Source organism: Mytilus galloprovincialis, chromosome 3 (genome assembly GCF_965363235.1).
Source record: "Mytilus galloprovincialis chromosome 3, xbMytGall1.hap1.1, whole genome shotgun sequence".
In the NCBI taxonomy this organism is placed as follows: domain Eukaryota; kingdom Metazoa; phylum Mollusca; class Bivalvia; order Mytilida; family Mytilidae; genus Mytilus; species Mytilus galloprovincialis.
The window spans coordinates 111,919,525-111,928,219 of NC_134840.1; positions in this window are offsets into that span (position 1 = coordinate 111,919,525).

Consider the following 8,695-nt stretch of genomic DNA (forward strand, 5'->3'; position numbering starts at 1 on the left):
CCAATATTGTTTACGGTATTGAATGTACTCTTTGTGGATTGATCTACGTCGGGGAAACTCGACAAAGACTCAATTTTAGGATGAATGATCATCGGTCTAATGTTAATGATCCTAATAACAACAAATTTCTCTATAAACATTTTAATCAGTCTGACCATTCTATTGTTTCAATGAAAGTCTGGATTATAGAGAAAATATATCATCCAACAAATGACCCCATATTGAGTACACCATATCGTTTACAAAGAGAAGACTTTTGGATTAGAGAGTTGGGAACAGCCATTCCCTATGGATGCAATGACAAAATTGATGGTGTAGGTATTTTATCTAGTCCCAGGTGTAGTACTGTCAATACATTAAAATTATTTAATACTTCTGCTAGACGAAATAGAAGTCATGGTCACAGAAAATATATACCACCTGCTGTACACACCGTGACAATTGATAGTCTATTAACGTCTGTTCAAAAACCTTTAGGAATTCATCATATTAGAACTAAATTATACTCCATTCCATTGTCAAAACTTTCTTTACTATTTCAAGATGCCAAAAATACTTCCGTTACTGATTCTCGTTCTGTTTTGTATAGATTAGTTGCAATTATCATGGACATTGCTAACCATAGACTATTCAAACCCGTATTGACTACATCCAATAGTGAGGAAAAACGTTACTTTTTTAAGGTAGAATTCGCCAATAAAGGTTTAGATGCTGTAAATATTGGCAATATTTTCCATCAAAAATCTGTACAAAAAACTATACCTGATTACTTCAAAAATAAAGCTACACCTATTATTTCTTATACTTACACCAAGTCTATTGCATCAAAGATTTTCAACCACAAAAGAGTTTTAGAGGCTTTTAACCTCAAAGATACAAAATCCAAGCCTCCGGATTGCTCATGTACATCTTCTCAATACAATTATAGTCCAGCTGGTCATATTATTACTGGTGACCTTGGTATTGTTACCAATGAACAACTAAGAGAGTTGCTAGCCAAGGGACCAAAGTATAGAATCCCTAGGCCATCAACTGGAAAAAGAATTTCAAGTTACTGATGGATGCAGTTGAGGACTATGCAAGAAAATGGATAAAGCGCGAACCAGACGAACCCGACCTGGACACTCTGTCTGAATGGATCAAAGCTATTCGATCATGCATTCAGAGGCGCATACAAAAACTAAGATGTAATATGAGTACTAGAGTTTCTAACCCTTTCAAGAATCCGGAGGTTGTGGATGCTTTATCCTCTTTGCATGACAAATATGTCGTTGTTCCGGCAGATAAAGCCTCCAATAATATTGTCTTCATATGTAAAAAAACATTATTTGCAATGTCTCACTACAGAGCTTGGAATTGATAAAACTACTGGTAATCCTACATATCTTTAACAGCATTTACCAAGGATGAAATTTTACAAAATCATAAATGTCCTTCTTTCTTTTGGTATCGACATCAAAGAAAACGAAGAAAACTTGCCCTCATTATACTGGATACCTAAATTACACAAAACTCCATATAAAGAACGATACATAGCTGGGTGTTCAAAATGTTCGACTAAACATCTTTCTAAAGTATTGACTACTATTCTTTCTACAGTTAAAGATGGGCTTCAAAAATATTGTGAGGAGATATATTCTACAAGTGGTGTTAACCAGATGTGGATTTTCAAAAATTCGAAAGATCTACTGCTTAACCTTCGATCACAATCATTGCAATTTTGCAGCAACATAAAAACTTTTGATTTTTCTACGCTATATACTACTATTCCCCATGCTCAGTTGAAAGATCGACTTCACCATCTCATAAAACAGAGCTTTTTCTATAAAAATGGGAATCGTAGATACAAATTTCTTGTTTTGGGATACAATAATTCATATTTTGTTAAGAATTACACTGAATCTTCCAGAAAATATACTGAAGATGATATTATTAAAATGCTGGACTTTTTGATCGACTATATATTTGTTGAGTTTGGAGGATTTATATTTCAACAGACAGTCGGTATTCCAATGGGTACTAATTGTGCACCCCTGCTGGCTGATTTGTTTTTGTATTCGTATGAAGCAGAATTTATTCAGAACCTTCTAAAAGACAAAAAGAAAAAGCACCTTGCGAAATTCTTTAATTTTACTTTCTGATATATTGATGATGTTTTATCATTTAACAACCCATACTTCAGCCAATACTTACATCTCATATATCCCAGTGAACTTGAAATTAAGGATACTACTGATACTAGAAGGACTGCTTCATACCTTGATCTTTTCCTCAATATTGACGTAGATGGACGACTTCACACGAAAATCTATGATAAACGGGACGATTTCGACTTCCCAATTATCAATTTCACATTTCTCAGCAGTAACATACCCTCTGCCCCTTCGTATGGTGTTTACATATCACAATTGATACGTTATTCACGTGCTTGTTCACACTATACGGACTTCATATACAGGAGTGTGCTCCTTACGCAGAAACTGCCCGAACAAAGTTATGAGGAGGACAGATTAAAATTGACACTCCGTAAATTTTATGGACACCATCACGAATTGGTGGATCCATATGATGTCTCTTTAACCAAACTAGCTAAGGACATTTTTATCACATGGTAGATTGTGGTTTGTCATTATGTCGTCTAATCTTTTAATTACCAAACGTGACTTATTCCCGATTGTGACTGTTTTGCTGAATGTGAATTCGCATTACTATAAGACGTGTTTCTGTACTTGTTGATCCCAAATTCATGTATTTAGTTTACATGTTTAGTGTTATATTTGTAATTCTCATCGGATTTTATCAAATATATCAAATGTGTTGACGTCTTTTTATTATATTTAGGTGTTACGGATAGAAAAATTAATCACCGCCTTTATTAATGATATTAAATTTTGTACGATTATTTACGTTTGAAGTTGGATTCATAACAAACTGGACATATATATATTACAGTTAATTGTTATTAATAAGTATTGCAATATGCATTTTGTTTAAATGAATTATCAGTATTTAGTTCTAATATAATCTTAAATCAATCCTAATTCTATCTCACTTTGATAGTTTTTCATATGTGACGTCATGCTGTTTCTAAATTTCATAAATTCAAATGTGGCATAACGTTTGTGCCTTTTCGCCATCGTATGTGACGTCACATTTTTTTAATTACGTTGACGCCTGGACTGATTCGGGTGTGTCTATTCTGTGTTAAACTTTAATAGCATTATGTATTCGGGTTTAGTTTTCTGTTATTAGTTAATACTTCAGTTTCATTATGTATATCTCTTTCATATTCATTTGTTAAAATTTACTGTTTGCAATAGCATGAGTTGTTCTATATAATAAGGATGTTCTTATCCCGGGCATAAAAACAATGCCGTATTTGGCAAAACCTTTTCAACTTTTTATCTTCAGTGCTGTACAACTTTGTACCTTTTTCACTTTCGATCTTTTATATCTGGGCGTTATGTATTCGGGTTTAGTTTTCTGTAATTAGTTAATACTTTAGTTTCTTTATGTATATCTCTTTCATATTCATTTGATAAAATTTACTGTTTGCAATAGCATGAATTGTTCTATATAATAAGAATGTTCTTATCCTGGGCATAAAAACAATGCCGTATTTGGCGAAACCTTTTCAACTTTTGATCTTCAGTGTTGTACAACTTTTTACTTTTTTCACTTTCGATCTTTTATATCTGGGCGTCACTTGTAAGTCTTGTGTGGACAAGGCGCGTTTTTGGCGTATTGAATTTTAAACCTGATGCTTTTTGTTATCTATTAATCATGTTTTTCTTTGTCTAATATGTTCTATTAATTTGTATTGTAGTCCTGTAATATTATGTTGTCATTTCAATGTTATATTTAACTTTGCCATTAAAGTGCGGGGTTTGGCATGCCACAAAACCAGGTTCAACCCACCACTTTTATTCCCCTTTAAAAGTGTCCTGTACCAAGTCAGGCAGATGGCCATTGTTATATTATTGTTCGTTTCTGTGTGTGTTGCATTTTAACGTTGAGTCGTTTGTGTTTTCTCTTATTTTTAAGAAATTGAGATAAGACGTGGCACGGTACTTGTCTATCCCAAATTCATGTATTTGGTTTTCATGTTATATTTGTTATTCTCGTGGTGTTTTGTCTGATGCTTGGTCCGTTTCTGTGTGTGTTACGTTTCGGTGTTATGTCGTTGTTCTCCTCTTATATTTAATGCGTTTCCTTCGATTTTAGTTTGTTACCCCGATTTTGTTTTTTGTCCATGGATTTATGAGTTTTGAACAGCGGTATACTACTGTTGCCTTTATTTACAGAAGGGACAAATGAGATTATTGCGTCGTAACGATATTAGACCTGTAATCATAAAACAACTTGTAGGGGTTACACATCACTAAAGATTAAAAAGATTGTCATACAATGATTTATGATATCTTTTGTGGAATTAAAATTCAGAAACATTATTTAGTTGTTTGTGGTATTTGTTTTTTTATTAAAAATATATATATACACCTGGAAAAAAAGTATTGCAACACTGCCATTGAAAACATTATAAATGACATAATTGTAGAATGTGTATGCATTTTGTAATATGATTTTTAACAAATAAATTGAATCCGTTTGTGGTTTAAAGTTGAATTCGTGTCATTAACTTACATTTTAGGCAAAATTAAGACTAGAGAGACGCATCATCAGGACTGTACTAAGAAAAGTTATTCAAGTTTTCAGTATTTAGATCTATTATAATCTTTAATCAATTCTTATTCTATCTTACTTTTGAGATATAGTTTTTCAAATGTGACGTCATTTTTGTGCTGTTTCAGAAATTTCTGAAATTCAAATGTGACGTAATTTTTGTGCCTTTTCACCACTTCGTATTTGACGTCATTTTTATAATTTTTTGCGTTGAGGCCTGGACTAAGTCTATTTTTCTGTGTTAGTCTTTGCATTATGTATTCGGGTTTTGTTTTCTGTAATTAGTTAATACTTCAGTTTTATTATGTATATCTTTTATATTCATTTGATAAAATTTACTGTTGGCAATAGAATAAATTGTTCTAAATAATAAGGATGTTCTTATCCCAAGCATAAACACATAGCCGTATTTGACCCAACCTTTTTCAACTTATGATCTTCAGTGCTGTACAATTTTGTACCTTTTTTTACACTTACGATCTTTTATATCTGGACGTCACTGGTGAGTCTTGTGTGGACGTGGCGCGTTTTTGGCGTATTGAATTTTAAATCGATGCCTTTTGTTATCTATTAATCACGTGTTTCTTTGTCTAATACGTTGTCCTATTTATTTGTATTGTAGTCCTGTAATATTATGTTGACATATTTAACATTGCCATTAAAGTGCGAGGTATGTCATGGCTAAAATATTAATCTTTTGTCAAGACTCTCATTCAAAAGATTTATTCTTCATTTTATTTTTATATAAAACAATTATCACAGCGAACGAGAGTTAATGGTAGTTTATTGAATAAAATATGATTACTGTACTTAAATGTTTTTGTACAGTGCATACCCCATAAAGTAAAAACCTTAATATTCCTATCTGTAATTGTTTTAGATCGCATGAAAACAAATATTTAATTATGATTACATCTGCAAACAATACATTTTGCATAATTCTATCCGGTGTTTTATCACATATTCTTCCCGATATTCATAATTTTTGCATTATACTTTCATACATCGAGCGTTTTCAGTAGATTTTTTTACAAATAAGTTTTTATGTTTGAGCTACGTCAAACAATAGTACGTAGAATATAAAGTCCATTTAACAATTCCAAACTACCACTTATTTTCTCTAAAGCAAGGTCACATACCTCGTAACATGATGAATTTTACTTCGCAATACGGGTGAATTCACTGATAGATAGTATGTCATTTAAAGAACATTAATTCATGTCTGGTTAAGCAACGAAACGTCCCACCCATCTTTGATTACTATGATCACAATGTGATGAGTAAACGTGAGACAGTAAGGAAGTTTTATGTTTTGGCTTAAAAATCACCTCCTTACATTTGTTTATTTCATAATGAGAGATGAAGCTACTGATAAAAATATAAAATGTTTTCCAAAAAAAAGAAAGAAATATCCCGATAAAGAGAAGGTTAAACTATTGTTCAAATACACTGTGTAACTTATGCTATTTAGGTTTGTGGAAAAAATTACAAAAAGCATTCACTCCATTTCACAAATTAAGTGTGATTTTTGTTTTAATTTCGATTTGTATCTTATACTTATTGCAACTATAGACGAATGTATATAAATGTATGTTTAATTATGATCATGCAGAGATTAATATATGACACTCATAATACCCTCGTCTTCTACTAGTCGTCGTTGTTTGAAACCTATGATAAATTAAATATTCCGAAATGAATTATTTTAATCAGTTAAAGTTATGTTTAAAGGGTGGTATGTGAAATGCCAGTCGTTGTTGCTGTAGAAGTGACCCGAACAAAATATGCTTTCAGGTATGAGTTCACAAGGACAACTTGTATCTGTCATTCCACACAGGCATATAAACCCTAACGGGAAGGATTGTGCCTGATGTTCATATGATGAAATCATAATCTTTCAGTCAGTTTAATTGAAGTCTGGAGCTGGCATGTCAGTTAACTGCTAGTAGTCTGTTGTTAGTTATGTATTATTGTCATTTTGTTTATTTTCTTTGGTTACATCTTCTGACATCAGACTCAGACTTCTCTTGAACTGAATTTTAATGTGCGTATTGTTATGCGTTTACTTTTCTACATTGGCTAGAGGTATAGGAGGAGGGTTGAGATCTCAAAAACATGTTTAACCCCGCCGCATTTTTGCGCCTGTTCCAAGTCAGGAGCCTCTGGCCTTTGTTAGTCTTGTATTATTTTAATTTTAGTTTCTTGTGTACAATTTGGAAATTAGTATGGCGTTCATTATCACTGAACTAGTATATATTTGTTATGGGGCCAGTTGAAGGACGCCTCCGGGTGCGGGAATTTCTCGCTACATTGAAGACTTGTTGGTGACCTGCTGTTGTTTTTTTCTATGGTCGGGTTGTTGTCTCTTTGGCACATTTCCCATTTCCATTCTCAATTTTATATATATGCATGTTTTTTTCTCTCAGTTTATCTATCCGTTTTCTTTCAATTCATCCTTCCATGTCAATGATAATTCTTTTTAGCACAATACAACTCTTTATGTAAAGCTGTGGAAATTTTAAGAAGATATAAATAAAGGGAAGTTTATACAAGCAAATGCACTACGATATAATGACCAACTATTCAATGTTTTGTTGTGTCTTATGTTACTTATTTCACTAAGCACGATAGGCTGTTTGATCAGCGGACAATGTTAATCTAATAAGTTGATGCATTTGAGTGACATCTAGCATGTCTATTGTTAAATCAAATGTTCACACTACATTTTCTTCCTTTCGTTCATATATAACTACCACGATACAGAAAACTGCATACAATTGCAAAATAAAATATATATATATATCGGGAAATACATCCTGTTCAAAGAAAGATAAAGTCTCTCTTATTTATATAAAAGCATAAAATGTACAACATCTTTTGTTTAAAGTGTATGCAAATAAATTCCAAACAATAGCCTTTAATTTGAAGCTAAGTATATTGTTTCAGTCTTGCAGTTTGATAACATCGTCGCGTCTCTATATTTATACGTAGGAAATTTCTTAAGTTTATGAGTTCTGTTTCGTGGAAAAATATGAACAAACCATATTTGGGATTCTGTATTTTAAAATCTTTTTTTTTTTGACGCGTTGAATTGTTACCTATGACTGCATTTTCGTGTGAAAACAATTCTGCTACTTTACTGTTTAAAATTGACTTTCACTTGCTTTCTATTGTTTTGTGTTCTTTTATACTGTATGAAACAAACAGAAATGGTATTTCTCATATCATGCATGTCTTACAGTTTTTATTGAGTTCCCCGAATTACAAATAGAAAAACTATAGATGTATAAATGACATATACACAACACCTACCTGACTGAACTAAAAAGACAACACAGTGTTATCGTTCCTTGATCAGATGTAGGGGTCGTTTCATTACTATATATACGAAGCTGTATGAAACTTTTAAATGCATTGCACGAAATAATATTGAGAGATAGAAGTTACAAAGGTATGTAAGATTTTTTGTCTTTGAAAATAAAAAGAAATCATTAACGAACTTAAATACTTTAGATTGAATTTTAATGAATTAAATACTTTTTTTTAAACACACAATATTTTATTTTCTATTAAGCTAATACGTATTTACTGTAACTGTGAGATATTTTAAGTGGAAATTTATATCTTTGCGACCATTGCATTAAAACAATTATCACATATAAAACAAGAAATCTGTCATATAACTGATGATTTGAACACAAAAGACAAGTAAATCTTTATGAAATGCTAAGTAGAAAATACGGGTACACCATTGATTAAAAATAATTTCGAAACTAAAACGTTCGATAATCTAAAACGTGTATATGTATAAAAATAATGAATAAAACTGATGCCTTTTCTGTACATAAATCTTCACACCTTAGCATTGTGCAATGTACTGAAATATACGAAATTAAATGAACTGATTTTTTAAAGCATTGTTTGAAATATGTTTTTCTTTAAATGATTTTCCTACTGTCATGATATTTTCAAAACATTATTTTTTCACTTTTGTTTACGTATTTCTTATATT